The sequence below is a fragment of the Rana temporaria genome, chromosome 2 (genome assembly GCF_905171775.1).
Source record: "Rana temporaria chromosome 2, aRanTem1.1, whole genome shotgun sequence".
In the NCBI taxonomy this organism is placed as follows: domain Eukaryota; kingdom Metazoa; phylum Chordata; class Amphibia; order Anura; family Ranidae; genus Rana; species Rana temporaria.
The window spans coordinates 390,621,659-390,644,791 of NC_053490.1; the positions used below are offsets into that span (position 1 = coordinate 390,621,659).

At 46.0% G+C, this 23,133-nt stretch overlaps 1 protein-coding gene across 2 annotated transcripts in view; it reads right to left on the bottom strand.

The window, feature by feature from the left end:
* Positions 1-23,133, bottom strand: part of ARID1A (AT-rich interaction domain 1A) — a 132,038-nt gene that overhangs the window by 81,099 nt on the left and 27,806 nt on the right. The window lies entirely within an intron of this gene.

Below are 23,133 nucleotides of genomic sequence, written 5' to 3' on the forward strand. Positions count from 1 at the left end.
AAGAGCTATTTATAACTGGAAGGGCAAACTGCCGAAGTATAACAGGTCCCAGCTGTACACCCATCTGAAGTGCGGCCAAGAGCCGGCTGTCTGGTATTGAGCATTGGCAGGCAATGAATGACAGGATCTGTGCTCTGGGGACACGAGGTAAGGGGGGGGGGGGGGGACTGGGAGCCATAACTGCAACACTATTTGCCCTACTGAACTAGCCACACCTAAAGCCATGGCCCTGTCCCACACAAAGAGGAAAGAAAAAAAAAAAGGGAGGAAGCAAACTCTGGCACTGATAGTTGGACACATGGCTAATTTGCATTAATGCCAAGCTTGGATCTAGTGTGCATGTGAAAAACAGCTAGGAAAACCAAGATCGTATCATTCACATGTATAGATGAAACTACAATTTCACTAGGGCTGGCCACACACAGATGACAGAAGAAAGAAAAAAAAAAAAAGATTGCTTACACAGGAGCTGGCAGGCAAGGAGGGGGGGGGGGGGGACGACGACATGTAAACTGACCATGGTATCATGGATCAGCAGCCATGATTACTGTGGTCAACACACACACAATCAACTTTTCTTTTTACACAGCATAGAAAGCGATGCCGTTAAACCCCTTTAAAAACAGTACCTATAGACACAAGATGAAATCTACACAACATAGCAATATTCTTTCAGATCATAAAACTGACATATGTACGGAGGTACAACTAGCCTTCAGCTATGGAGAGAAGGGGTGGTGGGGCAGGAGAGAAACTCAAGACAGGATGGTTATTGTCCGCTAATAAAGCAGAACTTGAGCCAAAAATAAAAACCCCATGAAAAGATTTTGCAGCACTATTAAAAGCAGAAGTTCCCCTTTTTTTCACCACCACTCTTTTTGGGAGCGGGTACCTAGTTTTCAGAGGCATACACTCCTGCTCTGACCACCTATGCCAGTGATCTCCAAACTATGGTCCTTTGGTTTTATCGGGCCTTGGGACGCCGATTCCTCCTACAGACACCAAAGATGGGACATTGTTTACTCCAATTGATGTCAGGACCTTTACTCTCAATGGTCACAGTCTAGCCCCCCCCCCCCCCCCTCAAGTCTGGGAACAGTAAACTGTCCCTTTAGAAAGTTTGGAGACTCCCTAACCTAGGCAATCGGAGCGAAAGTTAACCCACCCTCCCTGCAACCTTCTTCTGAGATCCACTCAACAGTACTTTGTTCTGCAGCTAGATGACCTATGACCGTAAAAGAAGAATCTTTTACACTGCTCTTATTGCTACTTCTTGCCAGCACATAAATTGATTCACTACGTTGCACTTCCGCTCCCACTTTAGATATTCTATAAAGGCAGGGGTTGACAAATTTGCTTGGAATCTAGGAGCCAGCTAAAAAAGTTAGGAGCCAGAAAACGCACCCCGTCCCGATGATCTTACGCGCAGAAGCGAACACATACGTGAGCAGCGCCCGCATATGTAAACGGTGTTCAAACCACACATGTGAGGTATCGCCACGATTGGTAGAGCCCTCCTCTAACTCAAAACATGCAACCTGTAGATTTTTTTTAAACGTCACCTATGAAGATTTTAAAGGGTAAAATTTGGTCGGCATTCCACGAGCGGATGCAATTTTGAAGCGTGACATGTTGGGTATGAATTTACTCGGCGTAACATTATCTTTCATAGTATTAAAACAAATGGGGATAACTTTACTGTTGTCTTATTTAATTAAAAAAAAAAAAAAGTGTAATTTTTTTCCCAAAAAAGTGCGCTTGTAAGACCGCTGCGCAAATATGACAGAAAGTATTGCAACGATCGCCATTTTATTCTCTAGGGTGTTAGGATAAAAAATATATATAATGTTTGGGGGGGTTCTAATTAGAGGGAAGAATATGGCATTGAAAAATAGTGAAAAATTACATTAGAATTGCTGTTTAACTTGTAATGCTTAACTTGTAATACCAACGGCTCACCACCAGATGGCGCCAGCTCACCTTCCAAGCCAAGTCAGCAGGACACTATTTCTAGTCGCCATGATGACCGGGATTTGTCGAGCCCTGTATAAAGGACACATCAAGAGGCCGATACCAGATCACGTTTAGGTACTTACATGTTTGCATTAAGAGACTTATTGATTACAGAGTTGCATTAATGCACATCTACCTAGAGTTCAGCTTTTAATCCCTGCAAGTGTCTGCACAGGTATGACTAATGCCCCGTACACACGATTCGAAAATCGTATGAAAAATTCCGCTTTCAAAGCAATCGTACGATAATCGAATCGTTTGTACAGAGCTTTCGAGAGCCGATCATGACAGTTCATCCGATATTTTATCGGACATGCATGGAATTTTTCGTACGATTTTCGTTTAATCAGTACAGCTGTCGTCGTAATGCATTTGTATTGCATTTTCAAACACATGACATCACTTCCGAACTTTTATTCTTTCGTACAAATATTTGTGACTTTACTAAACTCAGATTCGATGCGAGATTAGCATGCCAAAAAAATATGCATGTGGTTGCTACCTTAAAGCGGAGGTTCACCCTCAAAATGAACTTTCCAGCATCCTTAAAGCGGAAGTAAACCCATCAATTTAACAGTTTGAAAAAGCAGTTACATTCCTGGCATGCCGGGAATGCCAACTGTCACATTGGTTGTGCTCTCAACCAAACTGTCAAACCATCCAATGGCTGGTGTCATAACTGATCACATGTGCAGCATCATGGCAGTTGAAGATTAAACAGAGGCCAAGATGTGCCTTAGCAGCCGTCAATCAACTCCTCTTCGCTTAGAAACGCCCATTCCCCGCTCGGAGCCGGAAAACAAGTGCTCATATAACGATAAGTACAAGTAAAAAAAAAAAAAAAAAAAAAAAAACACAACAGCATACTGCAGATGTTAGCAGTATGCTACAGCTAATGTCAAAAAGTGGATTTGTGGGCGAACCTCCGCTTTAAAGAGGAGGTTCACCCTAATTTACAACTTCCCTTAAACAAAAGTGCTCTGGCTGTCTATTCAAAGTTCACAGTTTAAAATTTTTTAAAAAACGATTCCATACCTTATTTCTGGCTCCTGAACCAGGCACTTCCTGGTTTCAATCTTGCGTGACTGGGCGTGTCGCTTCGTCTGCGATCGCCCTATTGATTCATGGGATTGATGAGCAGTGTCATCACGCTGACCAGGAGAATATAGTTTTGACCAGCAAGAGAAATTCTCGCGAGATTTGACACGTCACATGACACAGCAGCCGGACATGTGACGAGGGCATTTTAACTCAAGGAAAACCATTGTAAACGCCATTACACACCTGGAGGGCTTCAGAGTGCCCACAATTAAGATGGAAATGTCCATCTTACATTTTTATAAAATATCTTTTTCGGGGAAATGAAAATCCTGGTGGCTGCAATAATGGGACTGGTGAGTAAATGATATGCCATCTGAACAGCGGGAGAATAATATTTAAAAAAAAAAAAAAACACGTATTTGCGTGGAACCCCCGCTTTAAGGAGGTCACACACAGCTTGATTCTTTCAGCTCATGACTGAATGAGAGAAAAACCAATCTATTCCACACCAACAATGAATATAGCAATTTCCACTTCTAGCTATTGTATTCAATCACCTACTATAAACAGGGGACTCAGAAGTCCCAAGTTATCAAGCCAAAAAAGGGGTGGGGCAACACAGCAAACAAAACACTAACAGGCCATTAGAACAGCCTGAAGGACCGTACGCCAAAGCTGGTATTGGGGGGAGGCCTTAACAGTCATCCAGGAGAATGTGAAAACTGAATAAAGAGCAGGTGACAGACCTGAAAATCTTGGAAATAGCCTGATGCTGAAGCACCCAAGAGGCACTCTCAGATCTAGTAGAGTGTTTAGACAAGAAAGGGTAGAAACCTATTGCCAAGACCACACGTTTAGATAATGGTCTTCCTGGGCCACCAAGAAAATGGAACAAAAAGTAGGTTCATTTTTACAGGGATCAGAAAAGCCTTTCTAAAAAGCAGCAACTGTAACGATAGTTCACAGCCTAAACCACATTCAGACAATGGAGGAAATGCTCTCGGTGAACTGGAGCTAGAGGGTTGGAAGAACAATGTCCAGATGAAAGGCTGAAACTACCTTCCATAGAAAGGAAGTACTGAGCCACCTTGTATGGGATCAGAAAGTGTTCTTTACAGGATAAAGGAAAGTGAACAGTGGGAACCACATGGGTGACCCAACAAAAGTCTCAATCAAGGAATGGGAAGCCAATGGTGTGTGGAACAAGAAATTAATAGCAGAGATCAGACCTTTAATGGTGCTGGGGGCTAAAAGTTGGTCTCAACTATAAGGCTCCATGCACACTGAAGCTGATAAACTGTAGTTTGACGATTTGGCTTTTTTTTTTTTAAAGCCCATAAACTTAACTCTGTTAGCCTATGTGCCCATGCACACCTGGGCGTTTTTTAGTGTTAATGAGCTTTGGAGTTTATTGACTTTTTTCTGAACGCCGAAAATTTGCGTTCAAAGTGCTGTTTTTGGCGGGAAAAAACGCTAAAAAACACAAAACGCTCAAAAACACTGGTGCTAGTGTTTTATCCATTGATAAAACGTAAAAAAAAAAAAAAAAAAAAAAAAGCTACACTGAAAAACGCAGATTAAAGCTATTGCAAAGCTACTGGCGTTTTTTTATAGCTTTTTTTAGCTTCAGTGTGCATGGAGCCTAAACAGGAAAACGGGATTGATCCAAACAAACATTTCCTGGGAAAAAGCCTAACAAAATGTGTGTAACTTAATATTGTGGAAATAAATGATTCAGAGATTTCCTTATCAAATCTGGCCATCAACCACCATGCAAGTCGGAGTTTGCAACTGGAGGATGGCAAAATAGGCTTCAAGACAAAAGATCTGGATAATTTGAGCCCATGAGTCTTCTCAGGTCACAGTACTACATCCTCCTGGACCAATCAAGCTTTGAGGATCAAGAGAATGCCATCTTGATCCTGCAATGCATACAAGGTAGTGGTTAAAATGGGGAAGGCATAGAGGCCATGGTGCCAGCAAAGCATCCACTAGACCAGAGATTTTCAACCATGGTGGTCAGGCACAGTGGGATGACTTAAGGTTTCTACTCTACAGGAGTGTCTTGGCAAAATGCCTCAAAATGTATAAAAAAATTGTACATAAGCCAGCAGGTAGATCAAGCCTGCCTTTTAGTTACACAAAGCCACAGGTTTTCATTATGCACCTTTACGACTTTCTCTGGACACTGGCATCCTAACAACCAATAAAGTCAGTTAATAAGGAGAATGTCTGTTGCCTCCACAGCATCCTTGTTAGACCCTCCTGTGCCTTTCTCCCTCAGCACTGGGGTAACATTAGCTGACTGATGGAGAGAAACTGGAGAAGGAGAAACATTGGAATATTGGTCAGCACCAGTGTTTAAAAGTGTATTCACTTTGGTAGAATCAATTCTCTCTAACTTTAAAGCGGGGGTTCACCCTATAAACCCAAAAAAAAAAAAACAATTTTTCTTCTACCTTAAAATCAGGCATTGTAGCGCGAGCTACAGTATGCCTGTCCCGATTTTTTTATCCCCGTACTCACCGTGTACTCGTACATCGAAGATACCGAACTCCCCTCGGGGAATGGGCGTGCCTATGGAGACGGAGGATGATTGACGGCCGGCTCTGGCGCGTCACGCTTCTCCGGAAATAGCCGAAATAGGCTTGGCTCTTCACGGCGCCTGCGCATAGCCTGTGCGCAGGCGCCGTGAAGAGCCGAGACCTACTCCAGCTGTCTTCGGGGAGAGTGACGTGCCAGGGCCGGCCGGCAATCATCCTCCCTCTCCATAGGCACGCCCATTCCCCGCGGGAGCCGAAATCTATAATGTACGAGTACACAGTGAGTACGGGGGTAAAAAAAAAAAAAAATCGGGACAGGCATACTGTAGCTCGCGCTACAATGCCTGTCTCGATGGTAAAATCGTGTCACTGAGGGTGAACCACCGCTTTAAGTGTCCCATGTGTGGATGTTGCTGCATTGTGTAAAGCTTTTAGAACAGTATTTTACATTTTAGAAAGGGGTGCCTCGAAACTGTCTAAAGTTTTAAAGGGTGCCTTGAGATTGTCTATAATTTTAAAGAGTGACTTGACTGAAAAAAGGTTGAGATACACTGCACTAGACAGTCAAAGACTGTTGTCTACCAGAACCTGAGAGCAATTTCCTCAGGAGGCAGTTATCTAGGTGTAGCACAAGGGCCAGCACATTGAACATCCAAGTGTGTAGTAGATGGACTAAATGGAAGAGCCACAAACTGAGGATCCAGTGTAGAACATAGAAAAATCACTGAAAAGATGGGGAACATTATATTATGCCTCTCTGGTGTCCAGAAGTTTGCCTAATGGAGGAAGACTCTGGACTGAATTGTTGGACTATGTGGAATTTTCTGGGACCAAATGAAGACTTGAGGGGGGTTTCTCAAAAAAGGACACTTGAAACAGCAGGTGCATGGGAAAGGTCTAGGTGGTCTGTCCAAGCACAGCCAAACACAGCATAGTATCTAGGAGCAGAGAACACAGATTACAGGCATCAGCCGCTATCAGTAAGCAGCACCAAAAACAGTCAATGGAATGCAAGCTGGGGCTCCTGATCAAAAAAAATAAAAAAAAAAAAAAAAAAGTTACGTTTCACTTTAACCACTTAAGCCCGGGACCATTATGCAGCTAAAGGACCAGGCCCTTTTTGCGAATCGGTACTGCTTTGCTTTAACTGACAATTGCGCGGTCGTGCGACTTGGCTCCCAAACAAAATTGACGTCTTTTTTTCCCCACAAATAGAGCTTTTTTGTGGTATTTGATAACCTCTGCGGTTTTTATTTTTTTGCGCTATGAACAAAAATAGAGCGACTATAATAAATATCCCCCAAAAATATATAAAACAAAAAACTTTCCCCAGCCCCTGTTTAGGCCGATACGTATTCTTCTACATATTTTTGGTAAAATCGTAATAAGCGTTTGGTTTGCGCAAAAGTTATAGCATCTACAAAATAGGAGATAGTTATGGCTTTATGAAAATTATTATTTTTTTAAATATAGAAATGGCAGTGATCAGCGATTTTTATTGTGACTGCGACATTATGGCGGACACTTTTAAGTGTGACCTAGGGAGTGCTTCTGTTAGAGGCTTGGCTTGCCGTGACACGTCACTAATCACTGTTCCCGATGACAGGGAACAGACAATCAGTGACATGTCATGGGAAGGACAGGGAAATGTGTTTACACTGACATCTCCCCGTTCTTCAGCTCTGTGGCCCGATCACGGGACACAAGCGGACAGAGTCAGTGGGTCCCGCAGGCACGGTGAGCGTGGTCGCAAGCTCAGTGCTTGCGACCACGCGGCTCACAAATTTAAGACGTATATATACACACGCCCATTTGCGCAGCCGTGCGATTCTGGTGACGTAAAAGTGCGTGCGGCGGTCGGGAAGCTGTTAAACAATAACTAGTTACAGATATAAAATATTGGTGCTCTGTGTAATGAAAAATTAAACCCATAAGCCAACAAGAGCCTTGACCTAACATAAGTATGGCTTGAGTTAAAATTGTGTTAGATCACAAATCCGAGAATCTATAGCAACCCCCCTCACCCCATATCAGGCAGGGCTGATCACAGAGCGAGGTAAAGGGCCAACCACAGCAGACCTTTACCATGTGATCAGCTGTGCTTAATCATAGCTCATCACATGTAAACAAATGTGGGTTATCAGCATTACCTTTCCTCGGTGCTGTCACTGAGGAAAGGAAAGCCAAATATCAGAGATTCTGTGACAAAGAAATAAAACTCAGCAAATAAGTAATTTTAACAGTAATGTTCACTTTCTCTTCCCCTGCACAGGCTGGCTTTGGCACCAAAAAATCCATTCGGTGCACCCCTACCCAAAAGTGTCACGGCCGGGTGCCCACAGTTATGACGACGGCGCAAAGGAGAGGAAGAGGAGCGAGCCTCCAGGCCATTGCAAGGAATGTAAATATCCCTTGAATAGCATGACAGGTTCTCTTTATGGAGAGATCTGGGGGGGAGGGAGAAATAATTTTTATCTTTTGTTTTAAGAACAAAACCCAATAAAGTTCACATGGCCCAAGAACAGGAAAAGCCATCACTCATCTTTGGGGAGACACTGCTGACGCCAGATTGTTCCTAGGCTCGCTGATCAGTAACGCAAGCCCGGGAACCGGGGGCACATCTCCCACCACTTCTCAAAGTGATCCCGTGGCAAATCCGCAGCTGGGGAAAAAATATGTTCCCCCAGAAAGCCAGCTGCTTAAGTCCCCTTTCACACTTATACGACTTGGCTCACGATTTTGCAGTACAAAATTGCATGACAAGTCATTCTCCATGATTTTCAATGAACACCATTCAAACTGGCACGACTTTAAGTAGACCCTGCACTACTTTGGTCCAACTTCCATGCGAGTTTATGTCCATAGACCTCAATGTTAAACCCTCAAGTAGCATGCAAATGGTACCTGAATAATATAGACACGATTTCAGTACAAGTTTGTAAGCACAAGCAGCTTTTTAATTCTTGTCCCACCCAATCCTTTCAGCATAGAAGCCCCTCTAAAGCACATTTTTCCACCACACATTCACTTCCTGGTTATTCCCCCAGGGACAATGTGCTCCAAACAGGTAAAAAAAAAAAAAAAAAGAAGGACGTCATTCGATTTATCCGTGAGTGCCCAGCTATTTATGATTTGTGTGACCCAAACTACAAAGACAATATCCCACTTACCATCAATGTAAGGAGCATTCTTCCCACTGACCACCAATGTAAGGAGCATTCTTCCCACTGACCACCAATGTAAGGAGCATTCTTCCCACTGACCACCAATGTAAGAAGCATTCTTCCCACTGACCACCAATGTAAGGGACATCCTTCCCACTGACCACCAATGTAAGGGACATCCTTCCCACTGACCACCAATGTAAGGGACATCCTTCCCACTGACCACCAATGTAAGGGACATCCTTCCCACTGACCACCAATGTAAGGGACATCCTTCCCCACTGACCACCAATGTAAGGGACATCCTTCCCCACTGACCACCAAGGAGCATTCTTCATTATAGAGGACCCAAAATTGACCCCTATCTTCACAATTGGCAATGATGGGATGTACCCAATATCAACGTCTTCTCCGCCTCTCCTCCTCTTCTTCATGCACTGCTACTGCCACAGCAGCAATGACAACTGCGGTGGCAGGAAAAGGAATTGCCTCACACCATGCATGTTTTTATTGGTTAATGCCAAAGTCGAAGTTGTACTGATCCCAAATCGCGGCCGCAAAATCACGCGACTTTGAAGTGGTATAAATGTAAAAGGGGCCTAAGGGAAGATAAAATACCGGGCTTATGGCATCTAGCTGCAGCTATGACTTTGGTATTTAATATGAAAGTAATGATGTAAATTCCCAGTTAGGTCGACAAGTGGTTAAAGTGGTGTTTCAACTACAAATTGATTTTTTTTTTAACCCTTTCAGAAGCTTTGAAAATCAGCATTTGAACACTCACATCTTTTTTAAAATGTGTCCCCCGATGTCCAGGTTTATCTCTTTTTTGTCAATCGTTTCTTGTACGTTTTCATTTTGCTTATGGGCATGTGAAGCCCACAAGCATCCTGTTTCGGGATACGGTGCCCGTTCTCTCCCTGATGTTGCGCATGAAGTCATTTTCGCAGCGCCATTCTGACAGTAAATGCCCCCTGTCAAAGCCCTTTATTCTCCCACTGCCATTTAGCTTGCATTATCTCCAAATGTTTTTTGTTTTTTTATTTCATGCGCAAGAATGCCCTTTTTTTTATGTGAAACTCCACTTTAAAGATATTAACCTCATGCAACAAAATAATTTTTTTTTTTTAATATTAATTCTTTATTATATTTATACCAAACCATTAAAAACCAGAATATATATATATATATATATATATATATATATATATATATATATATATATATATATATATATATATATATAAAATTCTATTAGTCTTAGTGCAAATACAAAAAGTGAGACCACTTTAACTTCTTCAGAGCCGCGCTATAGCCGAATGACGGCTACAGCACGGACCTGAAAATCCAACTGGATGTCAATTGACGTCCGCCCCTTAGGGCGTTCTCCAGAGCGCGCGGCGGGGAAACTCTGTGTTGGCCGTGTCCCTTGGACACAGCCAATTACAGTTTGCCGCGAACGGCCAATCAGAGTGGCCGTTTGCGATGCGATCTGTGCGGCCAATGAGATGATCTCATATGTAAACATATGAGATCATCTCTCATTGCCGTTTTACACAGTGACAGCGTCCTGTCTCTGGAGAGACCGATCTGTGTCCCTTGTACATAGGGACATAGATCGGTCACCCCCCCTCCACCTACAGTTAGAACACAAAGCAGGGAATATTTAACCCCTTCCTCACCCCCTAGTGTTAACCCCTTCAATGCCAGTCACATTTATACTGTAATTAGTGCATATTTATAGCACTGATCGCAGTATAAATGTGAATGGCTACAAAAATGTGTCAAAAGTGTACGATGTGTCCGCCATAACGTCGCAGTCCCAATAAAAATTGCAGATCGCCGCCATTTCTAGTAAAAAAAATTAAAAAAAATAATAATAATCCTGTCCCCTATTTTGTAGGCGCTATAACTTTTGCACAAACTAGTCGCTTATTGCGTTTTTTTTTTTTTTTTTTTTTTTTTAACCAAAAATATGTAGAAGAATACGTATCGGTCTAAACTGAGAATTTTTTTTTTTTTTTTTTTTTTTTTAATTGGGATATTTATTATAGCAACAAGTAAAAAATATTGTATTTTTTTCAAAATGTCGCTCTTTTTTGTTTATCGCGCAAAAAATAAAAAACTGCACAGGCGATCAAATACCACCAAAAGAAAGCTCTACTTGTGGGGGAAAAAGGACGTCAATTTTGTTTGGGAGCCACGTCGCACGACCACGCAATTGTTAGTTAAAGCGACGCAGTGCCGAAAGCTGAAATTTCACCTGGGCAGGAGGGGGGTACATGTGCCCAGTAAGCAAGTGGTTAATTGGCATACTGGGAAGCTAATAACCTTTACTGGAGTTGAGGGGCCCACCAGGCCAGGATTTCCGTATATTATTTTACCCCCTTTCGGTATTCTAATTATACCATTTCTCCACCCTCTGTTTATTCCTCCCCACTTAATACTACTCCATTAACCTGTTTACTGTTGATTTTGTAAGTAAATTCCATCACCCGGTTGTCTCCCTTCCCCTATCTAGGTGCAGAGGCTACAATAATCGTAACTCTACCAAGATATCCCACATGTGGCTTTTCAGTCAAGTACTATATTTGGTTATTCTCTAGAGCACCCTTTTTCTCCAACCATGGCTTCCACATTTCCTCAAAGTCCTTAAAGTGAAGGTTCACTCTAAAAACGATTTTTTAACATTAGAGCCAGCATAGTAAGGGCATATACTTTTGGCAGGTTTTTTTTTCTCCGTACTTACCTTTATATTCTGATTTGGTCCAGGGTTTCCGCGTTCTGATGACTCCGGGACTGGGCGTTCCTATCCCTGCCTCAGGGTTCTGATGGCTGCGGGACTGGGCTTTCCTATCCTTCGGTTCGATGATTGACGGCTTGTGAAACAGGTGACCCGTCGCACAACGCGCGTCACCAGATTTCCGGAAATAGCCGAGCTGCGAGTCGGCACTATACGGCGCCTGCCCCCGCCGTGTAGAGCTGACTGAGCAGGTGCCGTATAGTGCCGACTTGCAGCTCGGCTATTTCCCGACATCTGGTGACGCGCGTTGTGCGACAGGTCACCCGTTTCACAAGCAGTCAATCATCCAATGGAAGGATAGGAACACTCAGTCATCGGGCCCTGGACAAAAAACAGAATATAAAAAGGTATGTACAGAGGAAAAAAAAAAAAAAAAAAACGCTGAATGTAAATGCCCTTACTATGCTGGCTCTAATGTGTGTAATATTAAAAAAAAAAAAAAAAAAAAAAAAAAAATTGGGTGAACCCCCACTTTAAGATTACCTCTTTTTATATAGACTGCTCTTTCTTTACAGATTGACTCGTTTATTACCCTGGTCCATTCTCTTACTGCCGGTGGCGTTGTCGCCTGCCATCTTGTGGTTATTAATTTTCTGGCTTGAAACAAACATCTCAATATTGCAACTGTAATACTCCTCCTCCCGTTCCTTCCTGTATCCCAGTACACATAGTGTGGCCTCCATCTCCAAAGGTGTTCCAAATATAATCGCTTAAAGTATTGAGCACTCCCTCCCAGTAGCGAAACCGCTTCGGGCAGCGCCACACCATGTGCACTAGGTCTCCAGGCCCCTGGCATCTAGGACATTTGTCATCTAGTCTTCTTCCATACTTGAATAAGCGCTTAGGCGTATAATAAGCTCTATTCATCAACATCAGGTGGGAGATTTTATGGGGGGGGGTGAAACTGAAACCTTTGATCCCATCTCTAGGATTCTCTTCCATTGTTCCTGTGTTATTTCCCCTATATCTTCTTCCCATCTCTCTTACTTTAAAGCGGGGGTTCACCCAAAAAAAAAAAATTGAAATTGCATCTAGCAGATACAGCATATTAAGGACAATACATTTCAGCAGTTTTTTTTTTTTTTTTTTCTTGGTACATACCTTTATATCCTGATGTTATCCAGGGCTTCCGGGTTCCGATGACTGCTTGACTGGGCTTTCCTATCCTTCCGTTCGATGATTGACGTCTTGTGAAACAGGTGACCTGTCGGACAACGCGCGTCACCAGACGTCGAGAAAGAGTCGAGCTGCGAGTCGGCACTATACGACGCCTGCACAGTCAGCTCTACACGGCAGGCGCCGTATAGTGCCGACTCTTAGCTCAGGTATTTCCGGAAATCTGGTGACGCGCGTTGTGCGACAGGTCACCCGTTTCACAAGCCGTCAATCAACGAACGGAAGGATAGGAACGCCCAGTCCCGCAGTCATCGTAACCCTGAGGCTGGGATAGGAACGCCCAGTCCCGGAGTCGTCAGAACGCGGAAGCCCTGGACAAAATCCGGATATAAAAAGGTAAGTACAGAGCAAAAAAAAAAAAAACCTGCCGAAATAAAATGTACTTACTATTGCACTTTTTAATGTAAAAAATATATGTTTTTAGGGTGAACCTCCACTTTAAGAAGGTTTGACCCTGTGTTGATCTTATTGCTTTATATTTCAGATATAAGTCCCTTAGTTGGACTAAGTTTTGGAATAGGGGCATTTTATGTCACTCTAGGGTTTGTGTCCTGAATTGGGCTTCAAGGGCATGCCCTACCTGGAGATAAGTAAAAAATGAGTGTTGCAGGATATTCAATTCCTCCCTCAAATCCAGGAACTTCCTATACCTGTTGCCCTTAAACAGTTGTCTCAGCCTTTTTATACCATGCATTTCCCATTCCCCCACCTTTCCTATCTGGAGGATTTCCTGTAGATTGATATTATTCCACAGAGGGGTGTACTCAGTAACACAAGATAAATTTGAATGGAAAGTTATCCAGTGGGACCGTGAAGGATTCTACATGCTACAGTCGACTGATCTGTTGGCTGTAGACAGGCATCACAGATAGTCACCAAGCACAACGCAAGGACAGCCATACACTGTCTGAACCATTAGCGGGCAGGCTGAATGTACCAAGTTGATCGATCAACTTGGGTACAACCAGCCTGTCGGATTCTCTTGAGACCATCTGTCTTCTCTCAGCAAGGGACAGCTTCCCCCAACCCCCCCCCCCCCCCCCTCCAGGAGGAGACAATGACCCGGCAGGAGGGATTGCCCAGTCAGCACTGTCTGCTATAAGGGAACCACGAAAACTTCATTCCTGCATCAATTTGAAAAACAATTACAGAATGAGAACCTGACTAAATACGCACTCTTTTCATCATATATGCTACTTACAGAAGCCTCTGTCTTCGCTACGATTCCTGGATCGTAGAGAGACCTACAAGCTACCTTCTCCCTAAAGTCAGAAGTTTTTTTTTACCTTGTTATAGGGGTCCTCTACATAACACTTTGCAGCTTGCTATTGGGGCACTCTAAAGGCGCCAGGAGTGTCGGTGGGAGGACCCCCAAAGAGGAGAATCAGGACTTTTCTGTGCAAAACCATTACACAGAGCAGGAAAATATAACAAGTTTGTTTAAAGTCTTTCTGTTTAAGACTCCGTGCAGGGAAAATCAGCATCTAAACCCAGAGAAGGTGGAGGCTCATAGATTGGGGGGAATAGAAGGCATTACATTTAAAGTAAACCTTTACCAACATTGTGCATTATTTAAAATCATAACAAAAAGTCTCAGCTCTTGGTATTACTTCAATATAAAAGGATTTAAATCTCCCCTCACATACCGTCATGTCTGACGATATTTGGCCGTTTGGAGAAATCGGCATCGGCCCGATTTTTCTCCAAATTTGGCCGATATTTAACATGGCCACTAGCGGTGGCCGCGGCTCCGGAGCTAGGCCGAAGCCGCGGCCTTTCCTGATGCTGTGACCGCGGCGGCAATCCGCGGATTGCCGCCGCGGTCACAGCATCAGGGTGTCCGCGGCCATCTTGGTACACCCAGCGCGGCGGCCCTCCTCTGTTTACACCCACAGAGGAGGAGGGGCCCGCGCTCGTGGGACAGACACCGCTCTGGTGTCTGTACTACGGTGGGAGGGGGGGGTCTGTATTGAGGAGGGGGGGGTGTGTATCCTGAAGGGAGGAGGTCAGTTGTACTGAGGGTGGTGACACTATTTTTTTGCACCAGTGCCCCCTGACCGTGACAATAAGTGCCACGTGCCGTCCAGTACCATCTGCCAATGCCAATACCAGTGCCACTACCAGTGCCAATACCAGTGCCACCTTCTATCCAGTGCCAACTTCTATCCAGTGCCAATACCAGTGCCACCATCCAGAGCCAATACCAGTGCCACCTTCCATCCAGTGCCACTTGCCAGTGTCACCTGTTAGTGTCAGTGCCACCTGCCAGTGTCATATGCTAGTACCATCTTTCAGTGCCATCCAGTGCAACCTGCCAGTGCCGATAAGTGCCTTCTGCTGGTGCCATCTTCCGGTGCCAATCGGTGCCACAAAAAAAAAAAAAAATAATCGGCCTAAAATATCGGCCGCCCCGATTTCTAAATATCGGCATCGGCCAGAGAAAAACCCATATCGGTCGACCTCTAGTTATAATGCAACACACACACACACACACGAGGCATCGGCCGATTATCCAAATGTGGCAGATAAACACACCTGTGTCAGCAGAGTGTGGAGAAGGAAGGAGGAACACACTGACAGCACAGCGTGTTTGAAATATTAACTAGAGAGAGAAGGGAGCTGTTTTTAGCGATGTTCGATGTCGGGTGGGCGGGACCCAGCTATCCAACACAAGCCAATGGGATGAGGTCTGGGCGGACCAGGGGAAGGACCCGCCCACCCCAGGTCCCGCCCACCTCCGACATCACACTGAATCTGAGCTTCTCTCCATACAGTTTCATATAGTGCTGCAGAGAAGTTTCACACAGCTACATTATCGGCTGTGCCACCCAGTGCCACCCGCCAGAGCCAACTAGTGCCAATTAGCTACATCCAGTGCAACCTGCCAGTGCCAATTAGTGCCACTTGCCAGTGTCACCTGTAAGTGCCACCAGCCAAAAAATAATAAATCAGCCGCAAAAATCAGCATCATATATCGGCCGCTCTGATTTCTAAATATCGGCATCGGCCAGAGAAAAACCCATATCGGTCGACCTCTAATACATACACACACAAAATTAATCCCTTAAAGTAGCGATTAGCTGCTCTTTTCGTACTATATATAAAAAAAAAAAATAATAATAATAATAATAATAATAATAATAATAATAATATACATGCTGCTGCCAAACCTCTTAGGCTTGGTTCACATATGCGTTTTTTTTGCAGAAACGCACTACACTACCATGGTTTCCAATGGGACACGTTCACATCCGTGCTTTTTTTCAGCCGTTGCACATTTGGAAAGGGTCAATGACTTTTCAATACAAAACTACTTTTTTTTGGTCCAATAGACTTTAATGGAGAAACTGTAGAAAAGCACGTTGGGCAGATAAAAAAAAAAAATTACGCAAAGCGCTGCAAAAAATGAACACATTGGCCAAAAAACACCAAAAACAAATCGCAGCAAAATCCCATCCCATGTGCATAAAATGATCAAAAGAAAACTGCATAGGTGTGAAGCGAGCCTTATGCCAATCATAAACATTGATTTTCATACGAAAAATCTTTGTTACAAATCGCTAAAAGAATTTAGATTAAAAAAAATTCTATTTGCTTTTAACATTCAGTTTTAAAATAAATAATTTGAGCAAAAACCATATACACAGTCTGAAAATTCCTGTGACCAAGAAGTTTTCCATGCTGCTCCTTCAAATTTTCCCATCACTGTAGTAGAAAACGAACATCGAAATGTACCCCACTGACGATTAGAAAATTTAACGAACGTTCTTAACCACTTCCCGCCTGGACTATAGCAGATTGACGACCAGGCGATTGTTGCATTATCCTGACTGGGAGTCATGACGTACAGCAGAATACCTAGCACGCACCCGCAGCGATAGGGGACGGTGTGTCTCCCTCGGACACAGCACGTTTCCACGATCAAGGTAAACCGCCAATAAAATTGGCTGTTTACCACGTGATCGGCTGTGTTAAAATCACTGCCATCATAAATAACAAAGCAGTTACTATCTGATCCCTGCTCTCTCCTCACACACAGCCAGTGTCTTGGTCTGTACAACAATAAAGAGGACCTGTCCCACAGCCCATCTGTACTGTCACACAGGACCACCACACCAGTATCGCCATTGGTACCACCACCACACCAGTATCGCCATTGGTACCACCACCACACAGGCCCGCCAATAAGCACTACCATGTCTCGAAGGGTTTACACACCCGAGGAGGCACATGCCATTCTTACCATGTCAGATAATGAGAGCAGCGGGGAGCTCATCCGATTCTGGTTCGGAACAAGATCCAGTGCAGGATAGTGGACCAGAGTCTAAGCCAGCGGAGGAAACCATCCCTTCCAAAAGAATAAGGAGATCAGGACCAAGATCAGAAGATCTATCCAGCACCAGGCCCCAAGAAAAGAGCCCAGTACAAGTACTGGAATTGCACACCCAACCCAAAGAATCCAGCCCCAGCAAACCCTTTATGGTTGCGTGCCAACTCAGGATCCGCCATCATCACTGCACAGCCCAACGCTAAATTTTTCCCCCCAATTAGTCCCAAGACCAAAAAATGTGTGTGGACGAGTCCATCATACATTTTTCTGTCCGACTGCACTTCAAGCAGTATATCCCAAGTAAGAGAGCCAGGTATGGGTTGAAATTAAATTGTGCGATTGAACCACTGGATACGTGTTCACATTCCGGATCTGCAAAGATTACCAGCTCCAGCCCCGTGATTGCCCCACATATTGGAACCAGTGGGAAAATTGTCTGGGAGCTGGCATACCCCCTGTCCTCTATGAACTGGGGGTATGAAAAACAAAACCCCCGGACTGCGGTACTTTTATTTAAAAAAAAAAAAAAGGCACAAATGCTCCCGATGCCTATCCCGATACTTGGTCGGCGTCAGTAGGCCGAGTGGGCAAAGTCAGCAGGCTGGAGAGTCCTCACCTGCAGTAGGGAAATAGCTAGGTAAACTGTCAGGGTGCAGCCACTTCAGGATCGGTGACCAGACCATCACAGTCGGTCGCCGTCGGCTTGGACATACCGACGCCCATCTTGGCACACCCTGCACTTGGCCACAGTAAGCCAGCAATTGACATCTTGTTTCACCCAGCCCATATAGTTCAGGCTGGGTGTAACAAGAGGTCTGCTGATACTTACTGATGCCGAGTGCAGGGTGTATCATTTATTGCTGAATTTCAGTGCCAACCACCCATCAGTCAAACTGTCACATGGCATAAAAAAAAAAATTAAAAAAAATTGGTAAAATCCATTTCTCTGAGTTCATGGACGGACACAGCAGCATTGACCTTCGGGTTATATAACTTCCTTCTAGGAGATACTAGGCAGAAAAAAAAACAGCACTTTAAGTGTTAAAAACACTTCTCCCAGGGGGCATGTCCCCTGGGTACATCCCACTCTCTGGAACATCCAGCCTTAGTTCGTAGACAAGCAGTACAAACAAAGGAGGGGTGGGTGCCGTGTCCATCCATGAACTCAGAGAAATGGATTTTACGGCGAGTCCAAAAATCCTATTTTCTCTTCCGTTCATGGACAGACACAGCAGCATTGACCTTAGGGACGTCCCCAAGCAGTGTCAAAAAAAAAATAAAAAAATTCGAGGGGTGGGAAAAAACACAGCAAACCAAGCTTCACTCCAAACAAACCAGAGCTCCTCAATGGAGGAACTTCAACCTTAAACTGCCGCCTGTAAAACCTTGCAGCCAAAGGAGGCATCCGAACATGCACTCACATCCACCTTGTAAAATTGAGAAGGTATGGATTGACGACCAGGTCGCCACCTTACATACCTGTAAGACAGACGCTTGATGACGGAAAGCCCAAGAGGCCCCAATCGCCCTGGTCGAATGTGCAGTGACCTGAAAGGGAGGTGCCCGCCCCTTTAGGGCAGGGTTTGACAAATTTGCTTGGCATCTAGGAGCCAGCTAAAAAAGTTAGGAGCCAGAAAACGCGCCCCATCCCGACGAGCTTGCGCGCAGGAGCGAACACATACGTAAGCAGCGCCCGCATATGTAAACGGTGTTTAAACCGCACATGTGAGGTATCGCAGCGATTGGTAGAGCGAGAGCAATAATTCTAGCCCTAGACCTCCTCTAAAAAAAATCTACAGGTTGCATGTTTTGAGTTAAACGTCGTCTATGAAGATTTTAAAGGGTAAAAGTTTGTCGGCATTCCACGAGCGGACGCAATTTTAAAGCGTGACATGTTGGGTATGAATTTACTCGGCGTAACATTAGCTTTCATAATATTTAAAAAAATGGGGATAACTTTACTGTTGTCTTATTTTTTAATTAAAAAAATAAATTTTTCCCCAAAAAAGTGCGCTTGTAAGACCGCTGCGCAAATACGGCGTGACAGAAAGTATTGCAACAAATTTTTTTTTTTTGCCCCCCTGCCAAGTCGCCAGGACCCTATTTCTAGTCGCCATGGCGACCTGGCGCCTGGGATTTGTCGAGCCCTGCTTTAGGGCATAGGCCTGGAGCACGACCTGTCTGATCCACCTAGAAATGGTGGCCGACGAGATGGCCAGACCTTTTTTAGGACCAGTCACCGGCACGAACAGTGAGTCCGACTTCCGAAAAGGAGCCGTAGCAGACAAGTACACCCGTAGGGCTCGAACCACGTCCAAGGAATGCAAAGTGGCCTCCTTCTGGTTTTTCGGCCGAGGACATAAGGATGGCAAAACAATGGCCTCATTAATGTAAAAAGCCGAAACAACCTTTGGAAGGAATGATGGCTGCGGCCGCAGCACCACCTTATCCTCATGGATGACCAAGTAAGGAGCCTTGCAAGACAAGGCCGCCAGTTCAGATACTCGTCTGACCGAAGTAATTGCCACCAGAAAAACCACCTTCTGAGACAAAGTCAGTAAAGGAATCTTCCGAATGTCCTCAAACGGAGCTTCTTGAAGCACCGAAAGAACTAAATTCAAGTCCCATTGAGGTAGTGGAGGACGCACAGGAGGGGCCACATGCCGGACCCCCTGCACAAACGTACGCACCAAGGAGTGTGCCGCCAAGAGTCGCTGAAAGTAAACAGCTAGAGCCGAGATCTGACTCTTAACCGTACTTAAGGCGAGAGCCTGATCCACTCCATGCTGTAAAAACAGCAGAATCTGAGACATCACGTATGTAGGGGGGTGCCACTTCATCCCTTCACACAGAGATGTAGGCCTTCCACGTACGATGGTAAATCTTTCGTGAAGTAGACTTCCGTGCTCGTAGCATGGTAGAGATCACCAAGCCTGACAGACCTCGGTCCTTCAACACCTGGCTCTCAACAGCCACGCTGTCAAAGCCGACTGTAAAGCAGGGTGAAAGATAGGACCTTGCGACAGAAGGTCTTCTCTCAGGGGTAGACGCCAGGGAACGTCTGCCACCAGACGCACCAGGTCCACTTACCAGGGACGGCGCGGCCAATCTGGGGCAATCAGAATTGTTGGTATTCCCTTGGCTTCCACCCTGCGCAGCAGGCAAGGAAGAAGCTGAAGGGGAGGGAAAGCATATATTAGGCGATAGTGACCCCAAGGCGCCACCAGCGCGTCTGACGCGTCCGCCTACGGGTCCCTCGACCTGGTCACGAATCGTGACACCTTCCGATTGAGACGCTAGAAGGTCCACGTCTGGAGTGCCCCATTTTTGGCACAGACTCTGAAACACCTCCGAGTGTAGCGACCATTCTCCTTGGTCTAGCTTTTGGCGACTTAGATAGTCGGCTTGCCAATTCAGCACCCCCGGAACGTACACTGCCGACAGAGCTGGAACGTAGCTTTCGGCCCACCGGAGGATGTGCGCGACTTCCGTCGCTGCAGCCGAGCTTCGTGTGCCCCCCTGATTGACGTATGTCACAGCCGTGGCGTTGTCAGACTGGATTCTGATCGGTCGGCCTTGCAGACCCAGAGACCACTTGGAGCTCCAATACATTGATTGGAAGGTGGGACTCCTCCTGAGTCCAGCGCCCCTGGGCTGACTGGACCCCCCCCCCCCAGCCGGAGAGGCTGGCATCCATTGTGATCACTGTCCAGTGACACATCAGAAGCGATTTCCCGGTCCGGAGTACCGGAGACGTTAGCCACCACACTAGGGAGGACTTGGTCAGTCGACTCACGAAGGAAGTTTGTTCCAACGTGACAGAATCTCTTCCTGTAACACTCGAGTGTGGAATTGGGCATACGGAACTGCCTCAAAAGGAGGCCATCAGACCCAGCACTCATGCAAAAGCGAAGCGACGCCCATCTCTGGGTCGTCAACCGCTGCACCGCAGATTGCAGAGTCTGCTGCTTTTCCGCTAGGAGGGGAAAAAAAAAAAAAAAAAAACACACACACACACACACACACACACACACACACACACACACACACACACACACACACACACACACACACACACACACACACCTCTCCTCCAGGACCAACCCCAGATATTCCAGCCGCTGAGACGGTACCAGCACTGACTTCTGGATATTCAGCAGCCAACCAAATTCTGGGAGGGTCTGACAGGTGATGACACGTCCTCTTCTAATTCTGAGCTTGAGGAAGCTCTCAGAAGGTCGTCCAGGTATCCCACTATAGCGATCCCGTGCTGCCGCAACAGGGCCAGGATCGGGGCGAGCACCTTGGTGAAAATCCGTGGTGCCGAAGCCAGTCCGAATTGAAAGTGGTCCTCCCTGACCGCAAAGCGCAGAAACCTCTGGTGTTTTGCGCATATTGGGATATGCAGGTATGTGTCCTAGATATCCAAGGATGCTAGGAAATCCCCCTGATGGAGCGCTGCCATTACCGAGCGAATCGACTCCATCCTGAATTTTTGCACTTTGACAAAGCAATTGAGGGCCTTGAGGTCCAGGACTGGACGGAACCCATCCTTCTTGGGGACTACAAACAGATTGGAGTAAAACCCCTGAAACCGTTCTGTTGAGGGAACCGGTACAACCACCCCCCTGCCCAGCAGATCCTGGACAGCTCCTTCAGGCGATCCGGAGGAAGCAAGGAAAAAATCTGTTTGGTGGACAGAGAAACTCTTGTACCCCGAGGAAACTACTTTGCAAACCCAACGGTCGGAAAGAAGAGACCTCCACCGAGCTGCGAATTTGTGAAGCCGGCCCCCCACCTGAGATGTGGGCGGGGGGCAAACCTTCATGCGGAGGCAGGCTTGTTGGGCTTGCGGTACCAGGGGCGCTTTTGCCCTTCAGTGGACGCCTTAGCACCATGGAAACGTTTTCCTGCCGCACTTGGCGGGCGAAAAAAACGCTTGGGAGCAGTAAATGAGGGCCTTTGCTTACCGCGAGGCTCCTTAACCTTCCCAGATTGCGGGAGCAGCGTGCTCTTACCGCCTGTGGCATCTTTTATGATGTCATCCAGGGATGCCCCAAAAAGCCGTTCACCCTTAAAGGGTAAGTCCGGGTAGAGGACTGGTCCGCAGACCAACACTGTAGCCACACAAGGCAGCGTAGTACCACCGGGGAGGCCCTGGAGAGCAAGGGGAGCGTATCCAGGGCTGACAAATTTCAGACCTTGCACCAACTGGTCGGCCAGGTCCACACAGAGCTCAGGAGCATTATGCGCCTCCAGCTCCTGTACCAGGGACTTGGCTTAGCCCGTTCGGTAAGTGTCTGCGACACCAGAGCCCCGGCCAAAACTGGTCTCACTGCCAACCCCACCACTGTGAATAAGGAGCGGGCCACAGCCTTGGCTCTCTTATCTGCGGGGTCCTTAAAGCGGGAGCCCCTTCCACAGGCAACGTGGTGGCCTTGTTCAGCCTGGACACCGGAGGGTCCACAGACGGAGGAGATACCCTTTTGAGGAGGATTTCCTAAAAAAGTGGGTAATGGACTGCAAAGTATTTTGGTACTGCAAAAACTTTCTGCGGCCAATCCCATTCCTTGTATAACAGTTCGTCCAGATACGGAACACAAGGAAACACTTTTGCGGTGCGGAGTGGCTTGCGGAACCCAAAAGGGACCGGCATGTCCGATGCCTCCACCAAATCCTCACGTTTTTGAGTATCCCGCACCGCAGTGATAAGAGCTCCAACAAATTCCTTATCCTGCTTCGACCCTGAAGCAGAGTCATCCTCACTGTCCGCGTGGGCCAAGTCTGCATCATCTGACACGACAGAACCAGGGCCAAATGCAGAAGCAGCACCTGATTCTGCGTCAGAGACATCCCCAGAAGCAGGCTCAGGGAGGGGGCGCTTTTTACCCCCCTTCTGGCCACTTGCCGCTTCAAACCTGGCAACAAACGCCTCCAGGACTGCCGTCATAGCACCCGAGGCCGCAGGGGCACTAAGGGTTAACTCTGGCATGGTTGGGGTTCAGACTCCATGCTGTCCCACCTAAATATGCCACCTTAGTACTGTAGAAAAAAACGGGACCC